The sequence below is a fragment of the Entelurus aequoreus genome, linkage group LG16 (assembly GCF_033978785.1).
Source record: "Entelurus aequoreus isolate RoL-2023_Sb linkage group LG16, RoL_Eaeq_v1.1, whole genome shotgun sequence".
Classification (NCBI taxonomy): domain Eukaryota; kingdom Metazoa; phylum Chordata; class Actinopteri; order Syngnathiformes; family Syngnathidae; genus Entelurus; species Entelurus aequoreus.
The window spans coordinates 16,725,047-16,745,910 of record NC_084746.1 but is presented as its reverse complement, the minus strand read 5'-3'; the positions used below and the strand labels follow the sequence as shown (position 1 = coordinate 16,745,910).

The window sequence follows — 20,864 nt, the reverse complement described above, 5'->3', positions numbered from 1 at the left end:
AGGTCAAATAAACACAAGAAGCTAGAAAACGCGACGCTGCTAGCTAAACAAACATAACGGAACTTTGTGGTTCATTTAACCATTACATGACCATCATCGCCACATAAGACAGAAGCTACCAGAAGAACCCTTGAGGGGGTTTTTATTGGCGTGGTGACAGAATTAAAAGGTGAGTGAATGACAAACGTGAGTGTCAGGACTCAGGAGGTTTTTTCGGAAAAAAAAAAAATGTCAGCTCGTTAGCTTGGCTAAGCTAACCAGGCTCCGCTGGCACCGTCGGCAGGCCTGCGCTATAGTCCGCCAAACATGAGCGCACACCGGCTGCTTGACGCCGCTTTCCCCGCAACGGACCCGCAAATACCAACAAAAAAAAACAAAAAAAAGACACGCGTGTCGAACAATGACAGGGAGCACGGGTAGGAATCTAAAAAAAAATTCCATAATGTCCTGAAAACAAGCCGCGTATCATTGTAGTGGACGCGGCAGACGGAGGGGGCGGGGGGGACAAGCGGTAACAAAAAAAAAAAGAATTATTACCTTTTCTTCTCCGCGCCTGCTGCTCCCAAACAAGCCCGCTAATTGATACGGTGGACCGGGCGAGACGAGGAGCGTGTTCTCGCTCGCCTCCAGGCCATGACGGGGGAAGTAACCTGAGGGCTGGGGACGCGCCAGACGACTGCGTGGTGTCCCCGGCGCGAATATGCATGAAGACGAGAAGAGCAGAGAGTGGGCAAGAACCACGTCCACCCGCGGCGAGAAAAATGTCAGCGTTGGTCACGTGAGGTGTCTCGCTAAATGAGGCTCCCCCCTCCTCTTCCTCCTCCTCCTCCTCCTTTACCTCCTCCTGCTAATGCGGACAGAGAGGGGGGAGCTGGGTCACGTGGTGCAACTTTCTTAAATCACCACAAAAAAAAGGGATGCGAGATGACGGGAAAAAAAATAAACAAATTTTTTTTGCAACTGCGCCCTTTTTGATTCACAAAACGAGAAACATGACGAACTGAGAAAGATTCAGTTTTTTCACGGACCGCATCGTGAACCCCCCCCCCCTCCCCCCGCTAGTGGTATGTGCCAAATAAGCAGTCTTGTTTTGGACTGCAACGTACAGGTGAGTAGTGATGGGATCGGCAGTTCTTTTGACTGTACTGAATCACTAGAATCAGTTCCTTAAAATGTTTCGTTCAAAAAATTCGTTCACCGAATCCCCCCCCCCCCCCCCCCCCCCAAAATAAAAAAATAGCGCCCCTCCCTGAATCACGTTCGCGAACGACACAACACTACCGCCCCTACCTGAATCACGTTCGCGAACGACAACACTACCGCCCCTCCCTGAATCACGTTCGCGAACGACACAACACTACCGCCCCTCCCTGAATCACGTTCGCGAACGACAACACTACCGCCCCTCCCTGAATCACGTTCACGAACGACACAACACTACCGCCCCTCCCTGAATCACGTTCGCGAACGACAAAACACTACCGCCCCTCCCTGAATCACGTTCGCGAACGACAACACTACCGCCCCTCCCTGAATCACGTTCGCGAACGACACAACACTACCGCCCCCTCCCTGAATCACGTTCGCGAACGACAACACTACCGCCCCTCCCTGAATCACGTTCGCGAACGACACAACACTAACGCCCCTCCCTAAATCACGTTCGCGAACGACAACACTACCGCCCTCCCTGAATCACGTTCGCGAACGACACAACACTACCGCCCCTACCTGAATCACGTTCGCGAACGACAACACTACCGCCCCTCCCTGAATCACGTTCGCGAACGACACAACACTACCGCCCCTACCTGAATCACGTTCGCGAACGACAACACTACCGCCCTCCCTGAATCACGTTCGCGAACGACACAACACTACCGCCCCTCCCTGAATCACGTTCGCGAACGACAACACTACCGCCCCTCCCTGAATCACGTTCGCGAACGACAACACTACCGCCCCTCCCTGAATCACGTTCGCGAACGACACAACACTACCGCCCCTCCCTGAATCACGTTCGCGAACGACAACCACTACCGCCCCTCCCTGAATCACTGTTCGCGAACGACACAACACTACCGCCCCTACCTGAATCACGTTCGCGAACGACAACCACTACCGCCCCTCCCTGAATCACGTTCGCGAACGACACAACACTACCGCCCCTACCTGAATCACGTTCGCGAACGACAACACTACCGCCCCTCCCTGAATCACGTTCGCGAACGACACAACACTACCGCCCCTCCCTGAATCACGTTCGCGAACGACAACACTACCGCCCCTCCCTGAATCACGTTCGCGAACGACACAACACTACCGCCCCTCCTGAATCACGTTCGCGAACGACAACACTACCGCCCCTCCCTGAATCACGTTCGCGAACGACACAACACTACCGCCCCTCCCTGAATCACGTTCGCGAACGACAACGCTACCGCCCCTCCCTGAATCACGTTCGCGAACGACACAACACTACCGCCCCTACCCTGAATCACGTTCGCGAACGACAACACTACCGCCCCTCCCTGAATCACGTTCGCGAACACACAACACTACCGCCCCTCCCTGAATCACGTTCGCGAACGACAACACTACCGCCCCTCCCTGAATCACGTTCGCGAACGACACAACACTACCACCCCTCCCTGAATCACGTTCGCGAACACACAACACTACCGCCCCTACCTGAATCACGTTCGCGAACGACAACACTACCGCCCCTCCCTGAATCACGTTGCGAACGACACAACACTACCGCCCCTACCTGAATCACGTTCGCGAACGACAACACTACCGCCCCTCCCTGATCACGTTTGCCGAACGACACAACACTACCGCCCTCCCTGAATCACGTTCGCGAACGACAACACTACCGCCCCTCCCTGAATCACGTTCGCGAACGACACAACACTACCGCCCCTACCTGAATCACGTTCGCGAACGACACACCTACCGCCCCTCCCTGAATCACGTCTCGCGAACGACAACACTACCGCCCCTCCCTGAATCACGTTCGCGAACGACACAACACTACCGCCCCTCCCTGAATCACGCTCGCGAACGACAACACTACCGCCCCTCCCTGAATCACGTTCGCGAACGACACAACACTACCGCCCCTCCCTGAATCACGTTCGCGAACGACAACACTACCGCCCCTCCCTGAATCACGTTCGCGAACGACACAACACTACCGCCCCTACCTGAATCACGTTCGCGAACGACAACACTACCGCCCCTCCCTGAATCACGTTCGCGAACGACACAACACTACCGCCCCTCCCTGAATCACGTTCGCGAACGACAACGCTACCGCCCCTCCCTGGATCACGTTCGCGAACGACACAACACTACCGCCCCTACCTGAATCACGTTCGCGAACGACAACACTACCGCCCCTCCCTGAATCACGTTCGCGAACCACACAACACTACCGCCCCTCCCTGAATCACGTTCGCGAACGACAACACTACCGCCCCTCCCTGAATCACGTTCGCGAACGACACAACACTACCACCCCTCCCTGAATCACGTTCGCGAACGACAACACTACCGCCCCTCCCTGAATCCCGTTCGCGAACGACAACACTACCGCCCCTCCCTGAATCACGTTCGCGAACGACACAACACTACCGCCCCTACCTGAATCACGTTCGCGAACGACAACACTACCGCCCCTCCCTGAATCACGTTTGCGAACGACACAACACTACCGCCCCTCCCTGAATCACGTTCGCGAACGACAACACTACCACCCCTCCCTGAATCACGTTCGCGAACGACACAACACTACCGCCCCTACCTGAATCACGTTTGCGAACGACAACACTACCGCCCCTCCCTGAATCACGTTCGCGAACGACAACACTACCGCCCCCTCCCTGAATCACGTTCGCGAACGACAACACTACCGCCCCTCCCTGAATCACGTTCGCGAACGACACAACACTACCGCCCCTCCCTGAATCACGTTCGCGAACGACACAACACTACCACCCCTCCCTGAATCACGTTCGCGAACGACAACACTACCGCCCCTCCCTGAATCCCGTTCGCGAACGACAACACTACCGCCCCCTCCCTGAATCACGTTCGCGAACGACACAACACTACCGCCCCTACCTGAATCACGTTCGCGAACGACAACACTACCGCCCCTCCCTGAATCACGTTCGCGAACGACACAACACTACCGCCCCTCCCTGAATCACGTTCGCGAACGACAACACTACCACCCCTCCCTGAATCACGTTCGCGAACGACACAACACTACCGCCCCTACCTGAATCACGTTCGCGAACGACAACACTACCGCCCCTCCCTGAATCACGTTCGCGAACGACAACACTACCGCCCCTCCCTGAATCACGTTCGCGAACGACACAACACTACCGCCCCTCCCTGAATCACGTTCGCGAACGACACAACACTACCGCCCCTACCTGAATCACGTTCGCGAACGACAACACTACCGCCCCTCCCTGAATCACGTTTGCGAACGACACAACACTACCGCCCCCTCCCTGAATCACGTTCGCGAACGACAACACTACCACCCCTCCCTGAATCACGTTCGCGAACGACACAACACTACCGCCCCTACCTGAATCACGTTCGCGAACGACAACACTACCGCCCCTCCCTGAATCACGTTCGCGAACGACAACACTACCGCCCCTCCCTGAATCACGTTCGCGAACGACACAACACTACCGCCCCTCCCTAAATCACGTTCGCGAACGACAACACTACCGCCCCTCCCTGAATCCCGTTCGCGAACGACAACACTACCGCCCCTCCCTGAATCACGTTCGCGAACGACACAACACTACCGCCCCTACCTGAATCACGTTCGCGAACGACAACACTACCGCCCCTCCCTGAATCACGTTCGCGAACGACACAACACTACCGCCCCTCCCTGAATCACGTTCGCGAACGACAACACTACCACCCCTCCCTGAATCACGTTCGCGAACGACACAACACTACCGCCCCTACCTGAATCACGTTCGCGAACGACAACACTACCGCCCCTCCCTGAATCACGTTCGCGAACGACAACACTACCGCCCCCCTCCCTGAATCACGTTCGCGAACGACAACACTACCGCCCCTCCCTGAATCACGTTCGCGAACGACACAACACTACCGCCCCTCCCTGAATCACGCTCGCGAACGACAACACTACCGCCCCTCCCTGAATCACGTTCGCGAACGACACAACACTACCGCCCCTCCCTGAATCACGTTCGCGAACGACAACACTACCGCCCCTCCCTGAATCACGTTCGCGAACGACACAACACTACCGCCCCTACCTGAATCACGTTCGCGAACGACAACACTACCGCCCCTCCCTGAATCACGTTCGCGAACCACACAACACTACCGCCCCTCCCTGAATCACGTTCGCGAACGACAACACTACCGCCCCTCCCTGAATCATGTTCGCGAACGACACAACACTACCATCCCTCCCTGAATCACGTTCGCGAACAACAACACTACCGCCCCTCCCTGAATCACGTTCGCGAACGACAACACTACCGCCCCTCCCTGAATCACGTTCGCGAACGACACAACACTACCGCCCCTACCTGAATCACGTTCGCGAACGACAACACTACCGCCCCTCCCTGAATCACGTTTGCGAACGACACAACACTACCGCCCCTCCCTGAATCACGTTCGCGAACGACAACACTACCACCCCTCCCTGAATCACGTTCGCGAACGACACAACACTACCGCCCCTACCTGAATCACGTTCGCGAACGACAACACTACCGCCCCTCCCTGAATCACGTTCGCGAACGACACAACACTAAGGGGGCGCCCCTTAGTACAGTACATAGTACAGTACAGTGCAGACATTCGCGGGAGAAGCAGCAAATAGGGTGAACGCGAGTCCCCACGCACTGCATAGGGACTCGCGTTAATCTAACAACAACTGTTGCAGTAGAAGGGATAATAATAATAATAATAATAATAATAATAATAATAATAATAATAATAATATGAATCAGAATTGATCCCCAAGGAGAAATGTATTTTTGTTAAAATAACTGTGTAAATAATAGCCTATGTATGTGTACATACATTAGTTATTATTTTTATTTTAAATCTTCTCAAAACAGCCTGCCCTACACGACAACGCTCTCGCTCTCTTGCTCTGCTTGCCCCAATTTGGGGCAAGCAGAGCAGAGAGCGAGAGCGTTGTCGTTCACTGAGTGATTCATGTCGTTAATCCGCGGTGAACGAATCGTTCGCTCAGTCCCTCCCCCCGCCCTCTCATTGGCTGCGTCGTTCGCCGACGCAGCCGATGCTGAGTGCCAAGCAGGGAAGAATGCTGGTATGAGCTTTTAAACATAACCCGTTAACTGCTGCCAATCAAATGGTGAATAAGATACTCTTTAGAGTTCATATGTTTGTAAATCTGACTGTGATGAAGTCAGTGCCTCACCTGACATGAACCTCACCGCACGCCACTGATATATACTATCAAATACTATCAAATATATACTAACATTATAATACAGTCATCACACAAGATAATCATCACACAAGACATGACACAAGGCTGAAGCTTAGAGGTGACAGAGCTTTCGCCGCTGCTGCTCCCAAGCTCTGGAACGACCTACCTCTGAGTGTTACACAGGCCTCCTCTCTTCCTGTTTTTAAATCTCTCTTAAAAACATACTTTTATTCCATGGCTTTTAACACTGAGTGATATCCATCCTTCAATGGCGCCCCATAATACACCTGCTGTGAACCTGTTATTATGTTTTATTTATTTATTTTTTATCGTGTTTTGTTTGTGTTGTGTTGTGTTTTATCGGTTCTCGTATTATTTTTTAACTTGCCCATTGTACAGTACTTTGGCTACCCATGTGGTGAATTTTAAATGTGCTTTATAAATAAAGCTTATTTGGTTTGATTTGATCAGAGTACATACATTGAATTATTTACATTATTTACAATTCGGGGTGTGGGATACGGAGGGGGGCGGGGGGGGGGGGGTGTAGGTTTGGTTGGTATCAACACTTCAGTCATCAACAATCAGCATCAACATATGCATCATCAGAGAAATGGTTATTGAAACAGTGTCGGACTGACTTGGATATATATAGCAAGTAGTGGACATAGAGAGAGATCAGAAAGTATAAGAAAAAGTGTAAGAAAAAGTGTCTACATTTGATTGTTTGATTGATTGTTTACATTTGATTAATTATAGTCCGAAGAGGTATTATGTGGAAGGGAGGGTGTTAGTTTAGGGTTGTAGTTGACTGGAGGTGTTCTTTTAGTTCAGTTTTGAAGGAGGATAAAGATGCCCTTTCTTCTACACCTGTTGGGAGTGCATTCCACATTGATGTGGCATAGAAAGAGAATGAGTTAAGACCTTTGTTAGTTCGGAATCTGGGTTTAACCTGGTTAGTGGAGCTCCCCCTGGTGTTGTGGTTATGGCGGTCATTTACGTTAAGGAAGTAGTTTGACATGTACTTCGGTATCAGGAAGGTGTAGCGGATTTTATAGACTAGGCTCAGTGCAATTTGTTTAACCCTGTCCTCCACCCTGAGCCAGCCGAATTTGGAGAAGTGGGTAGGAGTGAGATGGGATCTGGGGTGGAGGTCTAGAAATAATCTGACTAGCTTGTTCTGGGATGTTTGGAGTTTAGATTTGAGGGATTTGTAGGTGCTAGGGTACCAGGAGGTGCATGCGTAATCGAAAAAGGGTTGAACGAGAGTTCCCGCTAGAATCCTCATGGTGCTTTTGTTGACCAGAGAGGAGATTCAATAGAGAAATCTCGCTCGTTGGTTGACCTTTTTGATTACCTTGGTTGCCATTTTATCACAGGAAAGATTACCCTCTATAATGGAGCCTAGGTAGGTGACCTCAAAGGGTTTTGGTCCAAAAAATATTTAAAATGTGTCATTATTCAGTATTATTATCTCTATATCAACATTGGGTCTATCTGTCAATACAACGTTTTTAAAGATTTAAGTCGTATGCTCATTTTGTCAAAGAAAACCCTGTTTTTTTATGGAAAAAAACACAAAATATGCAACATTTTCACCCAATAAAATTTTTAAGAGGAATATTTCAGATTATATAATAATTGGAGCCTTAAAAAGGTCAATAACTCATAACACCATTGATTTGAATTCATTATTATTTTTTGAGCAATGACACTTAAAAACAAATTACACAAAAATGATTGGGGAACCAAAAGGGTCCTACTCATTAAAGTGTTAAAAAATAAATTATACATTTTTTTTACTGTTTATGTTAGGATCCGCTGCCCGGATCATAGTTTGTTTACATTTTCAAGTCACATGTGTTTTCAGCACCTTGTGTTTGTTTGTTTCTGTTGCCATGACGGCAGATTGTGCTCAGTAGGGATGGGCGATACCACACTTTTAGGATTCGATACGATACCGATACTTTTTCTTGCATTTTCATCGATACCGATACCGATACCATTAATTTCTTATTGGCAATTTTTGTCAGTCAAAAATATTATTACTATTATTATTTAAGACAAATCACAAGACAAATACAGACCATTTATACCACATTTATTATGGTCAATATATAATAAAAGTAACATTAAAATAAATAACATAAATATGAAAAATAAATGTAATATTATATATAATAATAATTATATATAATAATAATTATATATTATATATAATAATAATTATATACTAGGGCTTTCCAATTAACTGTCAAATCCGAATCGCAAGAAGCTGCAGTTATTTTTTAAAGTTTGTGATATAATTAGCAATTAGTGAAATATGAAATAGGCTAATGTTTTCGAAATGTAAGAAATCATGTTACAGATTAAAACCAAAATCACATTCAATCATATATTTCAAGATTTTCTTGGAAAAAAATAAAACTGTAATGCAAAGATGAAGAATCTCCAAATTGTATCTCTTTCTTATCTTGTTTTAAATACTCTAGCAATTTTCAACTAACAGTAAATTCCCCTGTGTGGAAATTATTTGAATTTAGGATAATCATTTAAACAAAAATATTCAGTAAACATTACTAAAACAATAAAATGAACAATGCCTGTTTTAAGTCAACAATTGGACAACACTGGATATGCCTGGCTGCATTGCTGTCGGCTGGCTGTGTGTGTGTTGCACGTTGACGACGCTCATTCGCTGTCTCCTGTGACGTGACTGGGCCAGCTCTATACTCTGCCAGGTACAGGGGTGTCCCAGCACATAGTAAGTTAAGTAAGTCATCAAAAACATGTGAAAGGGATGCTTGCACCCCCCACACGCCGTTTTTTGGTTTATATCGATACTTTTTTTAGAAAAGTGATGCCAAATGAGTAGCGTGTGAGTATCGATATATCGATACCACAGGATCGATACGCACATCCCTAGTGCTCAGCTGCCTCTGGTTAGTGTTCGAGACGCTCACCTGTTGTCCGGGCACTAATCAGAGGGCTATTTAGTCTTTGCCCTGGCCTCACTCGGTCTGGCTTCCTAGTTTGTTCCACACAACAGTTGATGACTTTTGTTTCCTGCTCTTTAGCGACTAGTTTTCACACTAGGCTATTTTGGCTTGCTAGCTCCCACGCTAGTCTTTTGTTTCTACCTTAAGTGCTATGAGCACGGTTTTGTTTGTTCAAATATTTATTTCTTAAATAAATCATTCTTACCTGCAAGCTGTGTCCGAAGCCCGTCTGCATTCCTGGGAGAACAACACCCGCATCACCATGCGACCAGGTCGTCACAGTTTACTTTTAACACAATAATCTCGAGATCAACTTCAGATCTATCCGTCAATTATACGTTTTATTGTTGTTTATGTTTTTTGTTTGTTCGTTTTAGGCCCTTCTTTAAAAAAATAAAAAATAAATTTTTTATATGGCAAACAAAACATGCAACATTTTTCCAAAAAAATATCTCAAAGTGCAATATTTAATGTGACCTAATTTGAGCCTTGGATAGGTCAATAATTCATAATAACATTGATTTTGATTCATTATTATTTTTAAAGAAAGAAACAGCCTGCATGGCAGCTTTGTGTTATTAGAGTAAACATTATAACATTTTCTTGTTACATTTCACCTGTTTGGTCTTTCGTACCACTTTTTATGTTTTTAATTTTTGTAATCATATTTTAAAATGGGCCGTGGGGCCATTAAAAAGTTACCTGTGAGCCGCAAATGGCCCCCGGGCCGCACTTTGTAGTTGTAGTTTAGTCTTTATTTGAAGGGACAATGTACAGAAACATTAAGCTCAAAGACAGATATGTTCTGTACCAGATTATAGCTAAATAGCTAATTTCCATCTGCAGTCCCTGGCTACCTAAATTAAAGGGATACAAAAATCATGCAATAAAATTATGACAATAAAAACATACACAAGTATTAAGAAAAAAGTCATAAAATGCCCTTTCATGGACACATACTTAATATACAATACAACCACACCTCATTTACATCATCACACAAAGACAATACATGCTTTTGTTCACATCTGTCATCATTTGTAAAAACAACCATGATTTTAACACACACACCTCACAATTTACAACAAAAATGCTCTCATGAATAAATATAATACACATTAGGTTGATGTGTCAAACATAATGCCCATCTTAGTGACCGTGTGAGCAGCTTTGATTGCTCCAAAGCCACTTTTTAACTTCAATTGTGAATGAAGAGTAATCTGTTAGACTTTTCAAGTTTGTTGTGAGGTCGTTCCATTCCTTTATGGCTTTATATGAAAAGGCTGATTGTGCAAAAGAGGTTTTACATCTGGGTATGCTACACTGCCCCCTGGTGGAGGCTTGTGTGTTTCTAGTTGTCACAGCAGATGTAAACTGGACAAAGTGCTTAAGTGGCACTGGTGCAGTGTTATTTAAGATTCGATGGGCCATTCGTATTGATGCTAATCTTTGAATGTTAGCTAAATTTAACAATCTATATTTTTGGAGAACTAAACAATGATGGTGATGTTGTGGTTTTCGGTCAAGGATTTTGAGGGATTGTTTGTGCAAAGTTTCCAATGGCCTCAGTGTCATTTTGCTTGCCTGCGACCAACATGTTATACAATAATAAAAACGAGACATAATCATTGCATTAAAATAAGTTTGAGCTGCCTCCAGTGTTAATGAATTCCTGATACATTTGAACGTTTTTATGTTGTATTTAAGACTCGGGCACATCTGTTTGATATGTTTTTTAAAGCCAAGTGTTGGCTCCAAAATGACACCCAGGTAACGATATTCACTAACATTTTGTATTATTTCCTTATTAACCGTTATATTTGGAAAGGATGACATTTTATATTTGTTTACAAAATACATTGTTGCCGTTTTCTTAATGTTTAATGTAAGACAAGAGTCATGTAGCCATCTTGCCACCTTCTCCATGGCTGCTGTAAGTTTTCTGGCAACCATTTCAGCGTCCTTTCCCCAAGTATAAATAACCGTGTCATCTGCATACATCTGGATATTCCCATCCTCACATACAGATGGCAGGTCATTTATATACATGGAGAAAAGAAGAGGGCCGATATTAGAGCCTTGTGGCAGGCCAACATCAGTAGCAGTGAGACTGGATGTTGTGTTATCAATACGGACACATTGGGTCCGACCAGATAGATATGACATAATCCAGGCCAGAGTATCTGTCGACAGTTTAAAATATGTTAATTTTGTAAGTAACGTGGGGTGACTGACTGTATCGAATGCCTTGCGGAGGTCTAAGAATATTGCTCCAACTACACCTCCATTGTCAAGGTTTTGTTTGATTGCTTCTAGTAGAAGGCAACATGCAGTTTCGGTCGAGTGATTTGCCCGAAACCCAAACTGCATGGGATGTAGGAGGTCTTCATCGTCCAAATGTTCTGTGAGTTGCTCAACGATCACTTTTTCTATTGCTTTGGATATAACGGGGAGAAGGCTAATTGGTCTGTAATTGTTGATGTCTTGTTTATTTCCTGCTTTATGGATTGGGATGATAATGGCAGTTTTCAACGTGGTAGGGAAAGTGTTTTCTGTTATTGATTTATTTATCAATGTTGTTATAGGAGCAGTAAGACTATCTTTATACGTTTTTAGGAAGAATGTGTCCAGACCGTATATATCTCTAGATCGTGAGCTTGTTAACGCAGAGAGGATTTTGTTTACCTTTGTTTCATTTGTTAATTCTAAACTTAGTCCATCCTGAATAAATGGCAATTCTTTGCACTGATTTTGAGGGAATTTTTTATTCAGGGTTTGTACAGACTGGATGAAATGTTCATTAAAATGATTACTTATGTCCAGACTGTCTGTGATAGTAGTGCCATTGATATTTAATGTTATAGTGTTGTTTCTTGTTTGCTCTCTTCCAGTGAGTGTGTCAATGGTTTTCCATAACTGTCTAATGTTCCCTTTTGCAGCTTTGATTAATTCTAAGTGAAAGTCAGCCTTAGACTTCCGCATAAGCATTGTAACTTTGTTCCTCAAACTTTTAAAAATCATACGATCCGTATTTAGACCTGTTTTAATTGCTCTTTTGAGAGCTGAGTCCCGATTTTTCATAAGAATCCAAATTGTTTCATTAATCCAAGGTATTTTTATTTTAGCACTTTTCTTTCTGGGTTTTGTTTTAGTGTATTTACAGATAATCTCTTTGATTTTTGTCATTAGGTCATCACAGGCATGTTCGGTGCTTGTCCAATTTATGTCACTCCATGGGACAGTTTTAAGTTCATTCTCTAGTAAGTGTTGGTCTTTTTTAGGGATATAGGGCAAGCACTTTTGTGTACCTTTTTGGCTGTGATACCTAAATCTTGACAACTTCCGTGTTATCAATGTGAGGTTATGATCTGATAAGCCTGTTAGTAAATTGTACGGTTTTTTTTAATGCGATCAGGTTTATTAGTAAATACCAAATCCAGCAAGGTTCGGGAGGAATATGTAATTCTAGTAGGGCTGCTTATCATTTGTGTCATGTAGAAGCCGTTTATAATGTCCTTAAGTTTCTTTCTACGCGATTTATTTAACCAGTCCAGATTAAAGTCCCCCATAACGATCAATTCTTTCGTACTGTGCTGTTTGAGGATGTCTGAAAATGAACTGAGGAAAATGTCTTTAGCTGTGGGCGGTCGGTATGCTACAATTACCTTGAAATACATTTCTAAGGACAATGTGATTTTAATTCCAACACACTCAAGATGATCTACTGGGAGGGTTATTTGTTCACTTTTAATGTTTTCCCTTACATAAATCATAACTCCTCCCCCTCTCCCACTTGATCTGTCTTTTCTGTAAATCTTGTTTAATTATTAATTACATTAATTAGAGCAGAAGGTGTTGTAGGTTTTAACCATGTCTCCGATAGACAAATGTAATCCAGATTAGAGTCTGACAGTAACTGCTGGATTTGTTCAGTCTTTTGGACAACACTTCTAATATTAAGGTGACCCCCAAATATTCCTTTGGGCTTTGAATTTTGGTCCCATAATATTTGTGCATGGTTTACAGTTTGAAACCTCTTTGTAGTTCGTTGTTTGGAAGCAGCTGTGTTATTTGGAATTTTAGCTCTATACTGTTTACGGGGCCCAGTATTACTAGCACAGGGGTCGGCAACCCGCGGCTCTAGAGCCGCATGCGGCTCTTTAGCGCCGCCCTAGTGGCTCTCTGGAGCTTTTTCAAAAATGTATGAAAAATGGAAAAAGATGAGGGGAAAAAATATATTTTTTGTTTTAATATGGTTTCTGTAGGAGGACAAACATCACACAAACCTCCCTAATTGTTATAAAGCACACTGTTTATATTAAACATGCCTCACTGATTCGAGTATTTGGCGAGCGCCGTTTTGTCCGACTAATTTTGGCGGTCCTTGAACTCACCGCAGTTTGTTTAAATGTATAACTTTCTCCGACTTTCTAGGACGTGTTTTATGCCACTTCTTTTTCTGTCTCATTTTGTCCACCACACTGTTAACGTTGTGCGTGAAGGCACAAAGGTGAGTTTTGTTGATGTTATTGACTTGTGTGGAGTGCTATTCAGACATATTTGGTCACTGCATTAATGCTAGCTAATCGATGCTAACATGCTATTTAGGCTAGCTATATGTACATATTGCATCATTATGCCTCATTTGTAGCTATATTTGAGGTCATTTGGTTTCCTTTAAGTTCTCTTAATTCAATTTATATCTCATGACACACTATCTGTATGTAATATGGCTTTTAATTTTTTGCGGCTCCAGGCAGATTTGTTTTTGTATTTTTGCTCCAATATGGCTCTTTCAACATTTTAGGTTGCCGACCTCTGTACTAGCATTACTTGATTCAGTCTTACTCACGCCTGTGCTGGTATCGACCAAATGTCTAGGCTTGCATCCCAGGTCTGGTAGATGAGCACAGATGTCATCGATTTGTTGTTGAGAGCGTCTTCCACGTGCTCCACCCGCAGTCGAAGCGTGACCCCCGCCCGGGCCACGGCGCAACGCCCGTCCCCAAACCGGGGCGCCCCCGCGGCGAAGCGAGACGCAGAGCCGGCACGCCCGCAGCGGGGCCCCGGGTCGTCGCTCCACTCCACGCCCCAAGAGAGACACCGGCGCCGGGGAAGCACCCCCAGGGGGTACGGAACCGCACGGGTAAGTTTCTTGCTCTGGGGCCGTACTTATCAAGCTTCTTAGAATTACTCCTAAGAAGTCTGCTAAGAGTTGACTTAACCACTTAAGACACCTCTGAAGGCCTCTTAAATATCGTGGAGAGTAGGAGTGATTCTTAGACTTAAGAACGTTGATAAAAAGCTTTTATTCTTAAGTTTGAGAGTAGGACTAATACATTTCGCAAATTCTCATGACTTAAGTGTAAAATGGCACTCTAAGAAGCTAGATAAGTACGGCCCCAGGTGTGTAGTACGATGTGCATAGCTGTACCTGTAGGTTAGCGGTGGTGTTCCTGTTGGTAGCTGTTAGCTGTGTTTACGTTGATTTCCCCTGTTGCCGGTATGTTGTTTGGACCGGGACACTGGTGGATATCTACAGACAGCAATAAGGAGATTGCCACAATAAAGACAACATTTTGCCGTTGTTTAAGTCCTGTCTTTGTTCGTTTTGTTGCTTTGTTGTAGAGAAGCGGGTGGATAAATGTGACGGGCCTGCCCTATATGATCGCTGTTGTCAGTATCGGATTGATACGAGTGTGATATAAGATCAAAGCCGCCTGCAGGCTAAATTGGGGACCAAAGGAGAACTTTATTTTGAGTGCCCCTGCCCCCCACTACACAATTTTTCATCCATCCATTTTCTACCGCTTGTCCCTTTTGGGGTTGCAGGGGGTGCTGGAGCCTATCTCAGCTGCATTCGGGCGGAAGGCGGGGTACACCCTCACTCAAATTTATTTTGAAAACTACATTTATGATTATTTTTTAATAATTTAAAATTAATAAATTGTCACGTTAATATATTTGTATTGTTTTATTTTCTATTTTATTTATTACTGTTATTACTACTGTTATTTTATCAATATGTTTTAAACATTTATTAACATATTATTTACATTTTACTTTTACACATATTTTTATATGTTTCTATTTTTTTTTTAGATGGCTTTAATTTGAGTTATTCTCCAGTGCCTCAAATATGGCGTTTTCCCTCAATTTATTTTAAAAAATCAATTTGATTATTTTTTAATGATTTCAAATTAATAACACTTTTTAATATTTTTTTATTGTTGTAATTAAAATTTTATTTTATTACTGTTATTTTATCAATGCTATGTTTTGATAATTTATTAACAAATTATTAATATTTTATAATATGTTTCTATTTTTTTTAGATGGCTTTAATTTGAGTTATTCTACAGTGCCTCAAATATGGCGTTTTTCCTCAATTTATTTTGAAAACTCAATTTATGATTATTTTCTATTGATTTAAAATGAATAAATTGTCTCTTTTTAATATATATTTTTTTATTGTTTTATTTATTACTGTTATTACTAATGTTATTTTATCAATGTTATGTTTTAAAAAATGTATTAACATATTATTTACATTTTAATTTTACACATATTTTTACATACATTTTATAATATGTTTCTATTTTTTTTAGATGGCTTTAATTTGAGTTATTCTCCAGTGCTTCAAATATGGCGGTTTTTTCAATTTATTTTGAAAACTCAATTTATGATTATTTTTTAATGATTTGAAATTAATAACACGTTTTAATATTTTTTTATTGTTTTATTTTAAATTTTATTTTATTACTGTTATTTTATCAATGTTATGTTTTGATAATTTATTAACAAATTATTAATATTTTATTTTTACATATATTTTATGTTTCCATTTTTTTTAGATGGCTTTAATTTGAGTTATTCTCCAGTGCCTCAAATATGGTGTTTTTCCTCAATTTATTTTGAAAACTAAATTTAGTATTATTTTTTAATGATTTAATGATTTCATAAATTGTCACTTTTTAATATTTGTTCATTTTGTTGTTGTTTTATTTTCAATTGTATTTATCATTGTTATTACTACTGTTATTTGATCAATGTTATGTTTTAAAGGCCTATTGAAATGAATTTTTTTTATTTAAACGGGGATAGCAGATCCATTCTGTGTCATACTTGATCATTTCGCGATATTGCCATATTTTTGCTGAAAGGATTTAGTAGAAAACATTGACGATAAAGATCACAACTTTTGGTATCTGATAAAAAAAAGCCTTGCCCCTTCCGGAAGTAGCGTGACGTAGTCAGTTGATAGCCACCTCATATTTTCCTATTGTTTTCAATGCAGCTAGAGCGATTCGGACCGAGAAAGCGACGATTACCCCATTAATTTGAGCGAGGATGAACGATTCGTGGATGAGGAACGTTAGAGTTAAGGACTAGAGTGCAGTGCAAGACATATCTTTTTTCGCTCTGACCGTAACTTAGGTACAAGCTGGCTCATTGGATTCCACACACTCTCCTTTTTCTATTGTGGATCACGGATTTGTATTTTAAACCACCTCGGATACTATATCCTCTTGAAAATGAGAGTCGAGAACGCGAAATGGACATTCACAGTGACTTTTATCTCCACAACAATACATCGACGAAACACTTTAGCTAAGGAGCTAACGTGATAGCATCGTGCTTAACTGAATATAGAAACAAAATAAATAAATCCCTGACTGGAAGGATAGACAGAAGATCAACAATACTATTAAACCAGGGACATGTAAATACACGGTTAATGCTTTCCAGCCTGGCGAAGCTTAAAAATGCTGTTGTTAACGACGCTATTGAAGCTAACTTAGCTACGGAGCTAACGTGATAGCATCGTGCTTAACTGCATATAGAAACAAAATAAATAAATCCCTGACTGGAAGGATAGACAGAAGATCAACAATACTATTAAACCAGGGACATGTAAATACACGGTTAATGCTTTCCAGCTTGGCGAAGCTTAAAAATGCTGTTGCTAACGACGCCATTGAATCTAACTTAGTATAACGGGACCTCACAGAGCTATGATAAAAACATTAGCTATCCAGCCAGCCCTCATCTGCTCATCAACACCCGTGCTCACCTGCGTTCCAGCGATCGACGGAAGGACGAAGGACTTCACCACGATCATCCGTGCGGTCGGTGGCTAGCGTCGGGTAGCGCGTCTGCTATCTGAGTCAAAGTCTTCCTGGTTGTGTTGCTGTAGTCAGCCGCTAATACACCGATCCCACCTATAGCTTTCTTCTTTGCAGTCTTCATTGTTCATTAAACAAATTGCAAAAGATTCACCAACACAGATGTCCAGAATACTGTGGAATTATGAGATGAAAACAGAGCTATTTTGTATTGGATTCAATGGGGTACCGATACTTCTGTTTCACTGGTTACGTCACGCGCACACGTCATCATCCAAAGACGTTTTCAACCGGAAGTTTAGCGGGAAATTTAAAATTGCACTTTATAAGTTAACCCGGCCGTATTGGCATGTGTTGCAATGTTAAGATTTCATCATTGATATATAAACTATCAGACTGCGTGGTCGGTAGTAGTGGCTTTCAGTAGGCCTTTAATAATTTATTAACAAATTATTTTTATTTTATTTTTACATATATTTTATAATATATTTCTATGTTTTTTTAGATGGCTTTAATTTGAGTTATTCTCCAGTGCCTCAAATATGGCGTTTTTCCTCAATTTATTTAGAAAACTCAATTTATGATTATCTTTTATTGATTTAAAATAAATAAATTGTCTCTTTTTAATATTCTTATTTTTTAATGTTTTATTTTCATTATTACTGTTATTACTACTGTTATTTTATCAATGTTTTGTTTTGATAATTTATTAACAAATCATTAATACTTTATTTGCAAATATATTTTATAATATGTTTCTATTTTTTTAGATGGTTTTAATTTGAGTTATTCTCCAGTGCCTCAAATATGGCGTTTTTCTTCAATTTATTTAGAAAATTCAATTTATGATTATTTTTTAATGATTTAATTAATTAATAAATTGCCACTTTTAAATATTTTTTTATGGTTTTATTTTTAATTTGATTTATTATAGTTAGTACAGCTGTTATTTTATCAATGGTATGTTTTAATAATTTATTAACAAATAACTAATATTTTATTTTTACATATATTTTAATAATATGTTTAATTTTTTTTAGATGGCTTTAATTTGAGTTATTCTCCAGTGCCTCAAATATGGCATTTTTCCTCAATTTATTTTGAAAACTCAATTTTTGATTATTGTTTAATGATCTAGAATTCATAAATTGTCACTTTTTAATATTTGTTAATTTTTTTATTGTTTTATTTTGAAGCAATTGTAACTCACAACAAAACAATAAGTATTTAAGGAATTTATTTTTCATAGCAGCACAAATGAGACAAATGAGATGCTATGAAATGTAGTACCCCAGATCCCAGATTTAGCCCAAAGAGTCCTACAAGAACTATAATAAGTACGTAACGTCTATAAAATAGAAGATTAATGGGGGTGGCGTGGCAGAAACTTGAGGGTTCCCGGTTCGATCCTCGCCTTTGTCATCCTAGTCACTGCTGTTGTGTATTTGGGCAAGACACTTAACCCACACACTGGTTTCAATGTAACTTATGCCTGGTTCACACCAACGGCGCTTACCGCGCTTTAAAGCGGCGAGCAAAGCGCCGTCATTTTTGTCAATTTTTCCACGAATATCCCGATCTCCGAAGTAATGTTATGCTTTGATACGCTCTGATACTCTCTGATACAAATTAGTTGCTGCTTTGTTACCGTTCCTCACAATTTGATCCCGCTTTGATACGCTTTAAATCACGCTTTGATACGTTTTATTACGCTTTATTGAACTTTATTATGCTTTGATGCGATCATGACGCTTTAAATCAGGCTCTGACATGATTATCAAGCTCTGTTGTGCATTGTTACAACAAAAATAAGAAAAAAATTAGAAAAACTCAGTATACTGTTTTCTACACATTTTTTATATTCATATATTTTTTCAATTTCTCTTTTTTTTCCGTTATATTATGTTTTATATCTTAATTTCTTTTATTTCTTTGTCATCTTAATAAATATCTATCTTTCATTTCTTATGCTAGTTGACAATAAAAAAAGCCTTTTCTTTTATTTTTTATATTCATTTATTTTTTCAATTTCAATTTTTTTTTCGTTATATTATGTTTTATATCTTGATTTCTTTTATTTCTTTGTCATCTTAATAAATATCTATCTTTCATTTCTTATGCTAGTTGACAATAATAAAAGGCATTTCTTTTATTTTTTATATTCATTTATTTTTTCAATTTCTCTTTTTTTCCCGTTATATTATGTTTTATATCTTCATTTCTTTTATTTCTTTGTCATCTTAATAAATATCTATCTTTCATTTCTTATGCTAGTTGACAATAAAAAAAGCCTTTTCTTTTATTTTTTATATTCATTTATTTTTTCAATTTCTATTTTTTTCCGTTATATTATGTTTTATATCTTCTTTTCTTTTATTTCTTTGTCATCTTAATAAATATCTATCTTTCATTTCTTATGCTAGTTGACAATAATAAAAGGCATTTCTTTTATTTTTTATATTCATTTATTTTTTCAATTTCTCGTTTTTTCCCGTTATATTATGTTTTATATCTTCATTTCTTTTATTTCTTTGTCATCTTAATAAATATCTATCTTTCATTTAATTCCTATTGCGCTTTGAACCAAGATCTGTTAAGCTTTCCTACGCTTTGAGTCAAGCTTTGCTGAGCTTTGTCAGGCTTTGTCACACTTTGATACGCTCTCTGCGCTTTATTACATTCTTGACAGAGCGCAGAATTTTTTTAAACCGTTTAAAAAATTTTGGCGAACTTGCCGCATGTCCCGCTTCACTACAAGCTTTCCCTCGATCCATTAGGACCCTCACGCTTTAATCAGGCTTTGTTACGCTTTAACGCCGCTTTGCATGCCGCTTCAAAGCGCCGTTGGTGTGAACCTAGCAGTAAAGATGTAGATCAGGGGTGTCAAACTCGTTTTAATTGAGGGCCATATCGCAGTCACAGTATGTTCGCCCTCAGAGGGCCACTTCTAACAGTCAATAATATTATTACACAATTGCCTATGCATTTGATGATTAGGTTTTTTATGTACAATTATTTAAAAAAAATGTTGATTTTACAGTAAAAAACTGACAGGTCAGTTGCAAAAATGTTACTGTAGAGTGTACAATGTTTTTTTCAGCATGTTACTGTAAATGGAAAAAACAGTACCACTGTTTTTCACAGTCAAAGCTCAATTGATAGAATTTTACAGTGTTTTTTGTTTTTTTACAGTAAATATAAAACTGCATTTTTACAGTAAAATGCTGGCAATTTAGCTGCCGGATTTTACTGTAT

At 41.1% G+C, this 20,864-nt stretch overlaps 1 protein-coding gene and 1 long non-coding RNA gene across 6 annotated transcripts in view; one reads left to right on the top strand and one right to left on the bottom strand.

Annotated features, from left to right (window-relative positions):
• Nucleotides 1-15,288, bottom strand: part of st3gal3b (ST3 beta-galactoside alpha-2,3-sialyltransferase 3b) — a 212,856-nt gene extending 197,568 nt beyond the window's left edge. For 3 of the 4 annotated variants that reach the window (XM_062022255.1, XM_062022257.1, XM_062022259.1), the window contains exon 1: nt 538-797. The gene's annotated coding sequence lies outside the window, so the exon portion shown is untranslated. Of the gene's footprint in view, nt 1-537; nt 798-14,917 lie in introns of those variants that run through there. The other variant, XM_062022256.1, reaches the window with a different exon arrangement.
• Nucleotides 13,923-20,864, top strand: part of LOC133630649 (uncharacterized) — a 54,374-nt gene continuing 47,432 nt past the window's right edge. For both annotated transcript variants that reach the window (XR_009821309.1, XR_009821310.1), the window contains exons 1-2: nt 13,923-13,993; nt 14,365-14,629. This is a non-coding gene — a long non-coding RNA (uncharacterized LOC133630649). The remainder of the gene's footprint in view (nt 13,994-14,364; nt 14,630-20,864) is intronic.